Source organism: Hemicordylus capensis, chromosome 4, assembly GCF_027244095.1.
Source record: "Hemicordylus capensis ecotype Gifberg chromosome 4, rHemCap1.1.pri, whole genome shotgun sequence".
NCBI classification, from domain to species: domain Eukaryota; kingdom Metazoa; phylum Chordata; class Lepidosauria; order Squamata; family Cordylidae; genus Hemicordylus; species Hemicordylus capensis.
The window spans coordinates 255,446,580-255,461,471 of record NC_069660.1 but is presented as its reverse complement, the minus strand read 5'-3'; the positions used below and the strand labels follow the sequence as shown (position 1 = coordinate 255,461,471).

Here is a 14,892-nt window from a genome sequence, read left to right as displayed (position 1 = left end):
CATAGAGGCTTGCTTGGGGATTGCGGGGGGGGGGTGTGAGCTCTTGGTCAAAGGTGCTCGCATGAACCTCAGGGACCACTGTTAGGCATGAACCTGCCCGTAATAAGGATAAGTTAAAACAAAACATTATTATGCATTTCCAGAAAAACTAGAAATGGTGGAGCTGGGGTAAGTGAAGATATGAACTAGTGCCACCAAGAGTTTCACTTCGCTGACCCAACACCCAATATTTCAGCATTGTTTCCTGTATTAAAACAAGAAACTGTGTTGAACTGGCAAGATCTTATCTTGAAAATTCCATGCCATCTCCTACATCAATATCCTCTAAATGCTTAATTAATGATCCTTTAACATGTTATAGTAACATTAGACTGCTGTTCATTAGATGCTTCCCACACCACATGGATGCTCACTTTCATTTCAAGACATGTTTTCTCTTCCTCAATACTCTGGGACCTGACCTCTAATCTTCATATAATGCTAGTCTGCATGAAGTCTGATTTTTCAGACTTCATTCTTCATTCTTCAACACTGGGTCAGTTCAGATGATATAGTCCCTGGTAGATGCCAATAGGAAGGGAATGTGCCGAGGGCACACCCAACATTACAGACATTAAACAAGCATCTGGAGCATATGTAGAGGAACCATTTGGATGAAGAGCCTTCACATGCAACAACGAGATGTGCCAGGAGGGCATTAGGACATTTTGGAGATCATCATGATAGGTACAGTCTTGGTGCATCTCCTTCCTAATTGCACATGGCAGAGCCTGGATTGTCCAAACCAGCCCACTGCAGGTTGTATCTTGTCAAGGTTTGTGAGCTTGCAGTTTTATAAAATATCATTTGACCGGTTCAGTTCATATGCTGACCTACGTCCCTTCTTTCATGCTTTATATTTTGATTATACTGCCATTTTATTATGACTATTATTCCTACCACTCCTACAATTTACCATTTATTCATCATCAGCAAGATATGTGGCACAGAGTGCTTTTCCATCCCTGTTAAAGTGGAAGCAAATAGTGGCATAGAGCTATGCAGTCTTCTTTATAGTGCCTTTTTAAAGTGCTGCCTTGCTGTGCAAAAAGCTTAAACTTCCCTTTGTGTTCTTCTGTCTAGTTCACCCTCTAATGGTTGCTAATGTACCTTGCTAGTTTGAAGTCATTTTGTGCCTTTGCCACCGTGAAAGCCACAAAAGTTTATGCACAGTATTCATTCTTTTCAAACAGACAGAATAAAGAGGTCTGGGAAGTGTCAGGAGAGAGAAAGAAATGCAGAAAGCAGTAAGTCCTCTACTTTCTGATTCTTTAACCAATTTTGTTCTCGCCTCCCTCTTTCACATTGCATGATGGTTATGTTTTAGGACTGGGCATCTCTGGAGCACATACTGAGCAGTAAGCTGCCTACTAAGTGGCTGGTGAGCTTGATGCTGCTTCTGAGCTCCTTTAAATTCCAGCAGTGCAGCTTGCAAAGGCAGGGAGACTCCGTGGCTACTGTGTGATTGCACTCCTGCTGCTATGCCCATTGGGCACAATGGGAGTAACAATGGCAGTGTGAGGATGCACTCCTTAGGAGCCATGGAGCCTCCCCACCTTAACAAGCTGCACAGGTGGGGTTTAAAGGGGCTTGGAAGCAGCAAGTTCACCAGTTGCTTAGACAGGCAGTTCACCATGCGTAATGTGAGTCCTCTGGCTCTTTGAATGTGACATTCATTAATCAGAGTGATACTGCATTCCTATTCATATGAGAACTAGGAGTGTGATAGCCATGAGAAAACTACTAGAAAGGTCATGACATTTAGCCATCAGATGAACCTATCATGAGCCTCACATGCAAGATTTAATGTTGGCCTGCCATTATAGATGGCACAGATCATGGAATCAAGCAGTGTATTGACTGCAGTGTATGGTACCAGGACTACACTTGATCCACTCCCTGTGGTTCAGAAGATGAGTTGTGCAGATCATTTGTCCACAAGGCACACCTTGGGTCCTCTGCATTAGGAGGAAGATAGGAGAGAAATGAAACAAACATACCCATTTTGCTTCATTTTGTATGCTTGCATACATTCAGTCTGAAATGTTCCCATGGCAATGCAGAATAACAGCGATCACACCAGTGAGGCCCTCTATGACTCATGTTCAGAGCCGTGGGGGGGGGCGCTCTCCTGCAGAGGCCAAGCCCCATGCTCTCTTCCATTGTTATGTGGCAGCCAGTGGTAGCTCCTTGGTACCACCCCCTGCCTTACCTCTGCTGCCTTCTGCAGCTGCTACCTCCTCCCCAAACGCCTCCTCCATTGCATGCTGCCGCCTGCTGACATCTCCAGGCCAGCCCTTGTGGTGGCAACAAGTGGGTGAATGGACTGTTTCCTCTCTCATGGGAGTGAGAGGGGAAATGGCCCATTCACTTGCTTACCATCACTGCCGGGGCTGTCCTGGAAATGGTGGCAGGCATTAGAGATGTGCACAAATCAATTTTTTTTAAATTCAATTTGTCCCCAAAACAAATCACCCCTGATTTGTTTTGCATCCAAATCTACCCCCTCCAAATCACCCCAGATTCAATTTGTATTTCCTTTTATTCAATTTGTATTTGGATGGATTTGGACCACTTAACAAGGTCCTATGGGCACCAAATATGGGTGGTGGGTAGGTCCCCATGAGTGCCACCTACCAACCGAATTTCAAAGCAGTGGGACACTTGGATGATTTGTAATGATTTTTTTTTAGTGTTCACTAATTTTGAACATTTTGAACACATATGAAACAATGGGGATTCAAAATTGCCATATCCTAACCCTAAAACGGCTCCCCAGCTTTCATTTAAAAAAAAAAAAAAAAAAAGCTAAGCTCTAGCCCTTGTAGAAGTGGAGTTATGGAGCAAAATGTTCAGTCATTATTTTTCAAGTGTTTGTCTTTGGTGTATAATAACTTTTCCTCATAATCAATCCCTATGAGGATTCAGTGCACACCTTTATTTCTTCTATTCATTTTGACTGTCTTTTTGACAGTGCCAACTGTCAATTGCCATGTGACAACTACACCCCCCCCACCCCCCACAAGGCAGCAGGGTACTCATTTTAATTTTTAGTAATATTGAAATGTTTAGATACTTTAGTGTCTAATAACTTTTCCTCATAATGAATCCCTATGAGGATTCATTATACGCCTTCATTTCTTCTGTTCATTTTGACTATCATTGGACAGTGCAACTGTCAGCTCCCATGTTTCAACTACATCCTTGCCCCCCACACACACATTGGGGTACTCAGTTTATTTTTAAGTGTTTTTGAAGTGTTTAGATTATTTGGTGTCTTCATCACACACCTTAATTTCTTCTGTTCATTTTCACCCCACTGCTTTGCAGGTGGGGGTGGGGAATTAGTGACATCCCATGTTCCAACTACCCCACAAGCTGCTGGGTACTCAGTTTAGATTTTCGGAATTTTTGAAGTGTTTAGATGCTTTGGTGTGTAATGAATCCTCATAGGGATTCATTATGAGGAAAGGTTATTAGACATCAAGGAGCCTAAACATTTTGGGGGGGGGAATCCTAGAACATAAACTGAGTAGTACCCCACTGCCTTGCGGGTGGGAGTGGGGTATCATTGGCACATGGCAGTTGACAGTTGGCACTGTCGAAAAGACAATCATAATGAATAGAGGAAATGAAGGTGTGTAATGAATCCTCATAGGGATTCATTGAGGGAAAGTTATTATACACCAAAGAATCCAAACACTTGAAAAATAGTGACCACACATTTTGTTCCATAACTCCACTTCTACAAGGGCTAGAGCTTTGCTTTTTAAAAAATGAAAGCTTGGGATCTGGGGGAATTAACAGGAGGGATCCAAATCTTGAATTGATTTGAATCGAAGCCGGCGGAATTCAGTTTGTACCCAAATCTAGCCAATGGACCACAGGGGTGATTTGTTTTGTCTCCAAATCACCCGAATCAGCTAGATTCGGGTACAAAATCAATTTGTACCCAAATCAATTTCTACATCCCTAGCAGGCACCTATGTACCCTGATGCCTAAAACAGGGTGCATGTGTGCCCACCATCATTCCCCAGCTAGTGTTCTACTGAGTGTGTAGATGGATTGTTTCCTCTTCCACTCACAAATGGGTAAATGGTCCATCTACCTGCTCACTAATGCAATATCTGGCCGGGAAATGATGTTGAGTGGTAGCAGGAGGTAGGAAATGGAAGAGGAAGCAGCAGTGGAAGCAGCAGGAGGAAGTGGAAGCAAGACAGTGGCAAGGCAGCAGCAAAGCAAGGGGTGGTGCATAGGGGCTAGTGCCAGTCACCACATAACAATGAAGGGGAGCGGGGGCGGGGGCTAGTAGGGCAGTGGTGGTGGAGAGAGTTGGGCCCTCAGTAGCCCCTGGGAGCAGGCAACTCATGCTCTTTAAACACATCCACACAATTGTAGTTATACCCTCGAGTCATACAACACTACCTGGAGCATGCACTCATCACCAGATATTACTAAAAGAGAAAGAAGCTGATGGTAGAAGTAAGAACTCATGGTTGCACCTCCCTACGAATGGCCCTGTTGTCTCAAGATCTCTCAACCACATAGAGTCTCAATGGCAGGTTTTGACAGGGAATAATTCTTGCTTAATAGACCATCAGGCAAATACACACTAGCTTGCATCCTAGGCTAGTGCGAATTTACCTGCTGACTGAGGAAAGAGTCACATTATAAAGTGATGATTCTCTTATATTCAGCAGGAGAAGAGCAAGAACTGTTCCTCTCCAACCCCAGCACAGCATCCTTCCAATTGCTATTGCTGGTGTCTATCCTGTGCTTCTCTGGGAGCCCTTTGGGAAGAGAGAACCCTTATTATCTTTCCATGTAAATTGCTTTGATAACTTTTGTTGAAAAGTGGTACATAAATTTTGTTGTAGTAGTAGTAGTAGTAGTGTAGCCACCTAATGGTACAGCGGGGAAGTAACTTGCCTAGGGAGCAAGAGGTTGCTGGTTTGAATCCCCCCTGGTATGTTTCCCAGATTATGGGAAAAACTTTTAACGGGCAGCAGCAATATAGGAAGATGCTGAAAGGCATCATCTCATACTGTGCAGGAGATGGAAATGGTAAACCCCTCCTGTATTCTAGCAAAGAAAACCACATGGCTCTGTGGTCACCAGGAATCAACACTGACTCGCTGGCACAACTTTACCTTTAGTGATTTGATTGATTGTTAAATGCTGTCAAGTCGGTGTTGACTCTTATCCACCACTTCCACCATTTTCAATTCTGAGGCTGGTTGCTGTACCTGTTGTCATTAGTTTAGTCTTATTGTGCTCCTTGACTTTCATTACTAGAGCTTGCAGATCATCCACATTCTCAGCTATCAGAGTTGTGTCATCAGCGTAGTGCAGGTTATTGATGTTCCTCCCTCCAACTTTAAAACCATGCTCATGTTCTTCCAATCTAGCTTCTCTCATTATATGTTCAGCGCATATAAACTGGATAAATAAGGAGAAAGTATACAGCCTTGTCTGACTCCTTTGCCAATCTGGAAACCAGTCTATTTCACCATGTTCAGTCTGGACTGTGGCTTCCTGTCATGTGTATAGATTTCTCATGAGAACAATGAGGTGTGCTGGGATGCCCATTTTCCTAAGGTTATTCCACAACTTGACATGGTCAACACAATCGAAGGTTTTTCTGTAGTCAATAAAGCACATATTGACTTCTTTCTAGTATTCTTTGGCTTTCTCAATTATCCAGCGTGCATCAGGAATGATGTCTCTTGTTCCTTGGCCTTTTCTGAAACCAGCTTGAACATCCAGCATTTCCATTTTCACCAAGGTTCTAATCTGCATTGGATTATTCTGAGCATCATTCTGCGTTGGATGATTCTAAATTGGAAGAAGATGAGCGTGGTTTGAAAGTTGGAGGGAGAAACATCAATAACCTGCGCTATGCTGATGACACCACTCTGATAGCTGAGAATGTGCATGATCTGCAAGCTCTAGTAATAAAAGTCAAGGAGCACAGTGGAAAAATGGGACTACAACTAAATGTAAAGTCAACGAAACTAATGACAATGGGTACAGCAACCAGTCTCAGAATTGACAATGAAGACACTGAAGTGGTGGATAGCTTCTGCCTTTTTGGATCCACCGTCAACAGTAATGTATCCAGCAGTCAAGAAATACACCACAGACTAGCACTTGGTAGGGTAGCAATGAAGGCCTTGGAAAGGATATTTAGATGCCGTGACGTGTCTATACCTACAAAGATTAGAATCATTCGGACAATGGTTTTTCCCATGACACTCTAGGGATGTGAAAGGTTGACTTTGAAGAAGCAAGATACAAAAAGCATTGATGCTTTTGACCTTTGGTGCCAGCGAAGACTTTTGAGAATACCATGGACAGCCAGGAAAACAAACAAATGGATCATAGAACAAATCAATCCAGAATTTTCACTTGAGGCACAAATGACCAGGCTCAAACTATTATACTTTGGACACATTATGCGAAGATCCAGGTCCCTTGAGAAGTCCATAATGCTGAGAAAAGTTGAAGGAAAGAGAAGACCAGAAGCAAGAAAAGTTGAAGGAAAGAGGATGACCAGCAGCAAGGTGGATGGACCTGATTACAACAGCAATGAATGCACCACTGAGAGACCTTAAAGGCCAAGTTGAAGAAAGATCATTCTGGAGAGAATCCATCTATGTGGTTGCTAAGAGTCGACCAGGGGCGTAACTATAATAGGGCAAGGAGAGATAGTTGTCTCCCCTTGTCAAGTCACATGACTGACTCCCCCAGCTGCCAAGTCACATGACTGACTCCCCCAGCTGCGCACCTGCCCAGACTTCCTTCAGTTGTATTCGTCCTCCGAAATTGATGTGAGCGTTAAGACCTGGCCCACTGCCTTGGGGGGCCCCCCAGAGGCAAGTCACATGACTGACTCCCCCAGCCACGCACCTGCCCAGGCTTCCTTCAGTTGTATTCATCCTCCGAAACTGATGTGAGTGTTAAGACCTGGAGCTACCAGAACGGGAGGCATTTTAAAATCTTGTCTCTGGGCCAACTCCAACCTTGCTACGCCTCTGGAGTCAACACCGACTTGATAGCACTTAATCAATCCATCAGGTTTACGTATTCTTGTGCAGTGTGTCAGCCACTATTAGTAACAATATTTTATATGCCACTTTGCAACAAAACTTTCACAAAGCAGTTTACAGATCTATCACAATAGATTATTGTGAAATCCAGAGGAAAGAGTTTGTGGTATCCAAGGACAAGGCAGTGAAGTAGAATAGGAACATTGATGTTTTTAAAAAATATATTTTATTCACAAAGAGGTAAGTGCAGTCTGCTTTCAGTGCTCTTGCTGCTGACTGTTTTTAGCCACAACACTACTCCAAGACTGGAATAAAGTAACTAAAGCACCATTCAAGAGCTGGCCTGGATCAAGGAATGGATTGACCAAAAACACCACAGGACTCACAAACTAAAAACCACTACCAGCAACAGCCACTGGAAAGGTCACTATCCTTCTGCTAAATATAAGAGAGCCACCATTTTAAAGGCTGCCTCTTTAAACAGTTATCTGGGATTAAATTATGTTCTCTTTCTGCCAGTGCAAGAATATAGTCTCCCTTTGCAACAGAAGGAAGTGATTTCTAATTACTGAATTTCCCGTGGGATAACAGTTTTTAAATTGTTTAAAAGATTCAAGCAAAAACATAAACCACACTTGCTCTTTGGCTTGAAACTTTGCTGCTATAATGACATCCCATTGTTTGTTACTTGCACTATCCACATGGTACATTTTTTCTTACAATGCTAGTCGATTATCTTAGAATACTGACGTCATGCTCCCAGCATTCCCATTGCCTGTCATTCAGAGGTTCTGAAATGCTGTGAAAGATCCCAGCAAAGGGTAAGGGTAAATGCCTGCCATGTTGAAACAAAATTCTGCAGGAAGACAGATCATCAACAGTGATGTCAGAGTTCTGACAAAAGAACAAAAGACAACTAGCATGTCAAGTTAGCTCCATGTATTTAGTAGTAATTCTTGTCCCTCTTTGAGCAGTCAAGGATTTCACAGATGTTGTCACAGTACTCCTTAAAGGTAGGTCACTATTTTTATTTCCAGTTTGGCAATACTGAGTGAGGCTGAATTATAGCATCTTGCCTAAGGACACCTAGCAAGATAATGGCTGAGGGGGCAATTTGGATTTCTTGACTCACCGCTCAGTTTCTTAGCCACTAGGCTACACTCACTCTTTAGTGCTAAGGCAGAGAGACATTTTCTGTTGCCTATGTGCTGTTTTCCACTTGCTTGACTTCAGTATAAACAACAGCTGACAGAACACTGTTATTAGTGGAGAGGAGAGGTTTGTCTGCAGTTGCCACCGGCTCATCTGGTGGCCACACAGGGACAGGCCTTCTCTATTGCTGCCCCGAGACTCTGAAATGTGCTCCCTGTTGAAATAAGAGCCTCCCCATCTCTGACAACTTTTTAAAAAGTAGTTAAAGACTTATCTCTTCACCCAAACCTTTTAATCTGGCTGTGGTTTTAAATTGTTCTAAGGTTTTTATTTTCGGTGTTTTAGCTTGTTTTATGTTGTTGTAAACCTCCCAGAGGTGAAAGTATGGGGCGGTATACAAATTTGATAGATAAATGATAAAATAATAATAACAACAACAACAACAGCCTATATTCTGCGACGACATCTATAACAACAGCAACAACATTGACAATAAAATTCAGCCATCCCAGGTCCTTGGAAAGGACTAGATGTCTGGATAAAACAAACCAGTCAATAACACCTGTCTGACTGTGTAAACAAGAAATAATAATTTCCAGTGGCTGTACCATTGTGCAGAAATGCACCTAGGTAATTTTGGAGCCTGGACCTAAAGGCCTTTGGACCCCCCGCCCCTGCCAAATTAAGCATTATCATGCTTAGCCGGGCGACCACAGTGCCCGGGACACACTAAAGATGATTTGGGGGCTCCCAGGGGCTGTGGAGGCGCTGGACTTCGACCCGGAGGTCCAGGGGTAAGAATGCCTCTGCCATTGTGTAACTGCATTTGTGAAATTCTGCTGTTCAAACAACAGTGCTTTTGTATAGACATGTGAATGATGCTGTTACAAGCACATAGCAACTGCTGCAGTGCTGACAGTACCTGCAGGATGCTGCGCAATATGTCAGCCGGTATGTATATTTAAATATACATAATTGGAATGGCCTACACTAGTGAAATTGATACACTGTAGCAGCCAATTGGGGCAGACCAATTTATGCCTTGCTGCTGCTGCCTTGGTCATACCGGAACTGCATGATTGATTCAATGTTATGTGAATGTTCTCACGTACATTAACTTACTTACATCTGTTAACCGATAAACTATCTCGCATAATAAACACAAGCAGCAAAATATAACACTCTTTTCACACATACACACACACACACACACACGTTCATCATTGTACAACAAAAACAGTAGTAATATGCGAAGTAGCACATTCTGTCTATTCGTGCTTGCTTCAGCAGCACATCTACTAAAATTGGAATAATACAGAGAAGATTAGCATGGACCCTGTGCAAGGATGACATGAAATTTCATGTGTGGCATATTGGCGGGCGGGCGGGTGTGTGTGTGTGTGTGACATTGTAGCTCAGCGATAAAGTATCTGCCCAGGTTCAATCCCAGGTGCCTCCAGGCTCTGGAGAGCTATTACAAATCAGAGTAAACAATATTGAACAAGATGGACCAGTGGTCTGACTAGTGTTAAAGTATAAGGTATACTGTTAAGTGTACGGTAAGTATAAGCAACCCTTGCTAACTGGGCAAAGAGGCAGCACATTGTTGTGGTGATTCTCTTTATTTAGCAGGGGGAGAGTAATTGGCCCTATCCACCCCCAGCACAATACCTCCAGTGACTGTTGCTGGTGTCTAACTTATGTTTCTTTTTAGATTGTGAGCCCTTTGGGGACAGGGAGCTATCTTATCTACAGTATGTATTATTTCTGTATGTACACCTCTTTGGAAACTTTTATTGAAAAGTATTATATAAATATGATTATTATTATTATTAGTAGTAGTAGTTGTTGTTGTTGTAGCTTCCTGTATTGCCATTTCAGTAATCCCCCCCCGCCCCAAATACAAAAGGAATTTGGAGTCAAAACAAATAACTTTTTAAAATTCTAATAAACATACCTGAGAATCTTTTATAAGTGTTATGTTTTGACTCCTATGCTTGCTAAAGATGGTGGCTGTGAATCTCTGGGTTAACTTCAACTAAACAAATGGTTGATGTTTCACTGGCAATAATACTCTTCTGCCAATGCCCTTAAAACATCTCGGTCTGGATGTTAAGCACATTTCCTCCCATGTAAATCCCCTGCTCTTGATTTTTAGTACACAGTACAACATGGCAGTGACGAAAGTAAGGGTCAGAGTCCCTGGGGCCTGCAATGTCATTTCCAGGAGAAGGAGAAGAAATCCCTAACATCCTGTTTGTTTGTTCTCGTACTCTTTGCAGCTGGGGTCAAAGTCCATTTTTGCTTTCGCTATCTATCTTCACCATGGTTCATTTTCCAATCCCATTTTTGTGCCTGTTTTGTTCTGTTTTCACTTAGAATGACATTTATTCTGTGAATAGATGGTAAGCGCCAGGCACGTCATACACATCCTTCAAATCAGGAAGAAAATACCACAGGAACACTATGACATTTCTACTGTAAACTGTGATTATACTTCATTCTTCAGAGCAGATACATGGAGTATGCACTACCAACCATACAGACATGCCATGGTTTAGAACAGAGTGTAATAAAGCTTCCATGTTTCAGTTGGAAATAGAAAAAATGCTCAAGACTGATACAAACTCTGCCAGATTCGCATCTAATGCTGTCTAGCTACATCACCTTGAAAAAAATTTTTAAACTTTTTCCACATATTGTTTCTTCTAGCACATTCTATTACATTGCACATGCATTGGTAGAATCAAGACATAATCAAGCATTTTTGGGTCCCATTGATACGCAAATTAAGCACAGGTGGTTGAAGTTTCTCCCACTGCTGTCAGTGGAATTTTAAAATGCTCAATTTGGGTTGGACTACAGTCAGAATTTTGTTATTTGGAAAGAATCCCACCAACTAGTGCATCAGGTAGTATGTGATGGCTGAATCGGTGTCTCAAGCATCTATTGGATAGTAACTGTAACATCACTAGTGATGGCTGAAAACATCCGCTCACATGCCCACCCCATTTTATAAAGTTTTTAAAATTGTTGTTTTGTTGTTTTTTAAATTCTTCATAGACTGAGCCAAGCAAGCACTCATTTGCTCTACCATTCAAATACAAAATCCATCCAGTGATGAATTTCAGATAACTCAACCAAAGCCCACTATTAGATGAATCACATGACTTTTTAATTTTATTTTAAAGACCTGCAACCCTCCTCTCCCACAGTGAAATACACCTGTCTTATTATGGGCGGGCGGGGGGGGGGCAGAGAAGCAGCATACTTGAATACAACTATCCACTGAAACAGGGCAATCACCATGCAGGAACATATTTTGCTACCTGCATTGGATCACAGTAGTGCAAATATAGTGTAGTGGTTAGAGTGTTGGACTAGGACCGGGGAGACCAGAGTTCAAATCCCGATTCAGCCATGAAACTCACAGGGTGACTATGGACACATCTCTCTCAGCCTCACAGAGTTGTTGTGGGGATAACCCAGTCTGGGCTCCTTGGAGAAAGAGCAGGGCATAAATGCAGTAGTAGTAAATATAGGATCATATTGAGGGGAAGGTGTCTATAGCTATCCTGAATTTGCTCCATGACCATTTTTGGAATGAAACATTCTTTTGAGGGGTGTGAGAACTGTCTCAAAATCCCTATCTTTGCTCTCTTCTCTGTTTGTCTTTTTTTAATGTGAGCTGGAGCAGAGAGTAGAATGTCAGGTCTACAGTCTGCAAATCATTTATTTTACTTCTCAGAGTCCTTGATATTGGCCCCTTGCTGGACCCATCTTTCCTTCAGAGGGAATTGACTGGCTAAATGCAACATGCACACCATATTCATAGTTTAGATCAGGGATGCCAACCTGTGGTACTCCAGATGTTGCTGAACCACAACTCCCATCATTTCCAGCCATAATAAACTGTAGCTGGGGATTTAGATTATAGAGGAAACAGAGAAAATGCATCTCCAGTTATTGCTTGCAATGCTGAGTCACAGAATTCCCATGTACAGTACTAACATTGGTGGGGGGGCATGGTTCAGTGATGGAGCACTGAGAAGATCCCAGGTTCACTCCTGAGCATCTCTAGTTAAAAGGATCAGGTAGGTAGCAGGTGATAGGAGAGACCTTTGCCTGAGACCTTCGCTACCTGTCCGAGTAGATGCTGGGCCAGTGTTCTGATTATATAAGGCAGCTTCATATGTTCATATTATCTTTTTCAGATATTTGGCAAATAAATGTCAAATGCCACTCCACACGTGGCTGGACATGTTCTTTTGCCATGCCTGCTGGCCTGCGCTGCTTTATACCTGTGAGGTCTTAATCAACACAGTATTTCAAACAGCATCAACTTGTGTGGCCAGTGGAGTATTACAAAATAAACACAATTTCAGAAATTTACATAGTGTAATTTCACAGCTCATGGTATCATTTAGCAGAGATTAATTCTGATGCATTCAACAGGATTATTGCATTATCCTAAATGCATCACACGTTTTCACAGTAATATATTGATTTGTCTGTCTCCTAGGCGGCTGTTTGTGTGTGTGTTTTGTTTTGGCTTCCTGGGTGGCATTTGCCACTTCACTTACCTAGAGCACTTCATATATTCTATGCTATCCACAGTTAGAGTAGTAAAGTGATAAAAATTAGATTTTGCAAGCATTTCATCACAATATGTAAACATAAATTATCTATTTATATTATGAATGTGTTTCATTAACATAATTACATTCTATAATAAAGTGATTTTCCTATTATAGACTCTATTGTCTTTGCCACATAGAAATGTTATGTTCTAATAGTTCCATATGTGCTTTCATTGCACTCTTCTTAATACATATTAAACTGGTTAAGATTAAAAGCATAAGGGTGCTCTTTAAATGGGCAGCTCTATGAATATCAATTGTACTGTGAATCATGGCTCTGCAATTGGCAGAGGTCTGCACTATCAATTCTTTTTCTCTGTTCCTTCTTGTTTATATTGAGCTTGAGACCAGTGTTTTGCCCCACAATGATCACAACAAAGTGGCTTGACCCAATGCAGCTGAAAAGCCATGTTTGTAAAATTATTTCTGAAAAAAGGAGCAGATTGACACTGATTTGTGCCCAATGACTAATTCTATTCTCTGTTTTACCACCATGAACTCAGCAAAAATAAAAGCGCAACTTCTTTCCTGCCTCATGGCTTGTGAAATACAAAGCTGTGTCCACATCATCCACAGAAGTTGGTGGGCACATTTAACATTTCTGAATGGATCATAGGGCATCCCTCTATCTAGAGAAAGAAAGATGTCATCATACAGTGATATTTCCTGCTTATTTATTTATTTATTAAACTTCTATACTGCCCAAACTTTCATCTCTAGGTGATTAACATAAAACAATTAAAACACATATGAAAAGTTTTTTAAAAGCAACAATTTAAAATCAGCCATAAAAAATAAAAACAGACAGTTTTTAAAAGCTGGGAACGCTTGGGTGAAAAGATGGGTATCCCTTTTCTTATGGGGCAAAGCTTTAAAATATCCTGGTCCATAGAGCTTTCATGACCTCATCTAGGCTTCCACATCTGGCTTTCTAAGGCTGTTTTCACACAGTCATGGCAATCCTAGGATCACTGAGCCCTGTGGAGCTGATTGTGAGAACCCTGGATAATCCTGGTTAAGCCACTGTGGTAACCAAGATAGATAACCAGGATTGTCCATAAATTCTGAGTTCTCACAATCAGTTTCACAAGGCTCAGTGATCTGGGTTATCTCTTTCATCAGACTAGATGTGATTGTGGAAACAGTCTAAGTCAGGGATTCTCAACGTGTGGGTCCCCAGATGTAATTGGACTTCAACTCCCATAATTCCCAATCAAAGGCCACTGGGGGTAGGGATTATGGGAGTTGAAGTCCAAGAACATCTGGGGACCCACACGTTGAGAATCCCTGGTCTAAGTGGTCTGTGCAGTGTGACCAAGGCCACAGATATGCAGGATCACTGTATCATCAAACTAATGGGAAGCCAGTGAGGATTACTCAGGAATGTATATCTGAGTACAACATTCTGCCATATAAAAAGATCAGCTTTAGAACTGGGATGCCAATAAGCAAACCAGATTGCATAGAGAGTCAAAAAGCAAAGAGCAGATAAACCGTATATCATGGAAGTCAATCAAGCAAAAGGAGCCAGATTATTTAAGCAAATGCTTCAAACCACATACGCTCAGGAAAGCACTCCAAGCCCAGCCCTCCAAAGTAACTAGCCAATCTAACCTGGAGCAAAATTCTTCCTTAACCCTAAATGTGACTTTATCTTAAAGCAATTGCCATTTCAACATATCCTTTCCCCTATTGCTTTCAGAGTAATCATTTTGATATTCTTGTGGATGGTGGCATCCTGCAACTACATTTACTTGGAAATAAATCCTATTGATTTCAATGCACTCAGAGTAGAGATTTGCAGCTAAATATTTGAGCAACCTTCAAAAAGCAGCTCACCTCCAGCTGTAGTTAGGGATGTGCAAACAGGTTCAACATTGAACAAGTTCAACATTGAACAGGTTCATTTTGACAGTTCAGGGTTGAACCGAAACGCTCCCTATTCAGTCCAACCCCAGATTGAACACACACATCCCGGCCAATCAAGAGGTTTGTGAGTCAAATTTTTTTA

General features: G+C 41.9%; 1 non-coding gene across 1 annotated transcript; it reads left to right on the top strand.

The window, feature by feature from the left end:
- Nucleotides 1–9,515: 9,515 nt before the first annotated feature.
- On the top strand, nt 9,516–9,619 carry LOC128325530 (U6 spliceosomal RNA). Its single transcript, XR_008307512.1, has one exon. It is a non-coding gene; the product is annotated as a U6 spliceosomal RNA (small nuclear RNA).
- Nucleotides 9,620–14,892: the final 5,273 nt, after the last annotated feature.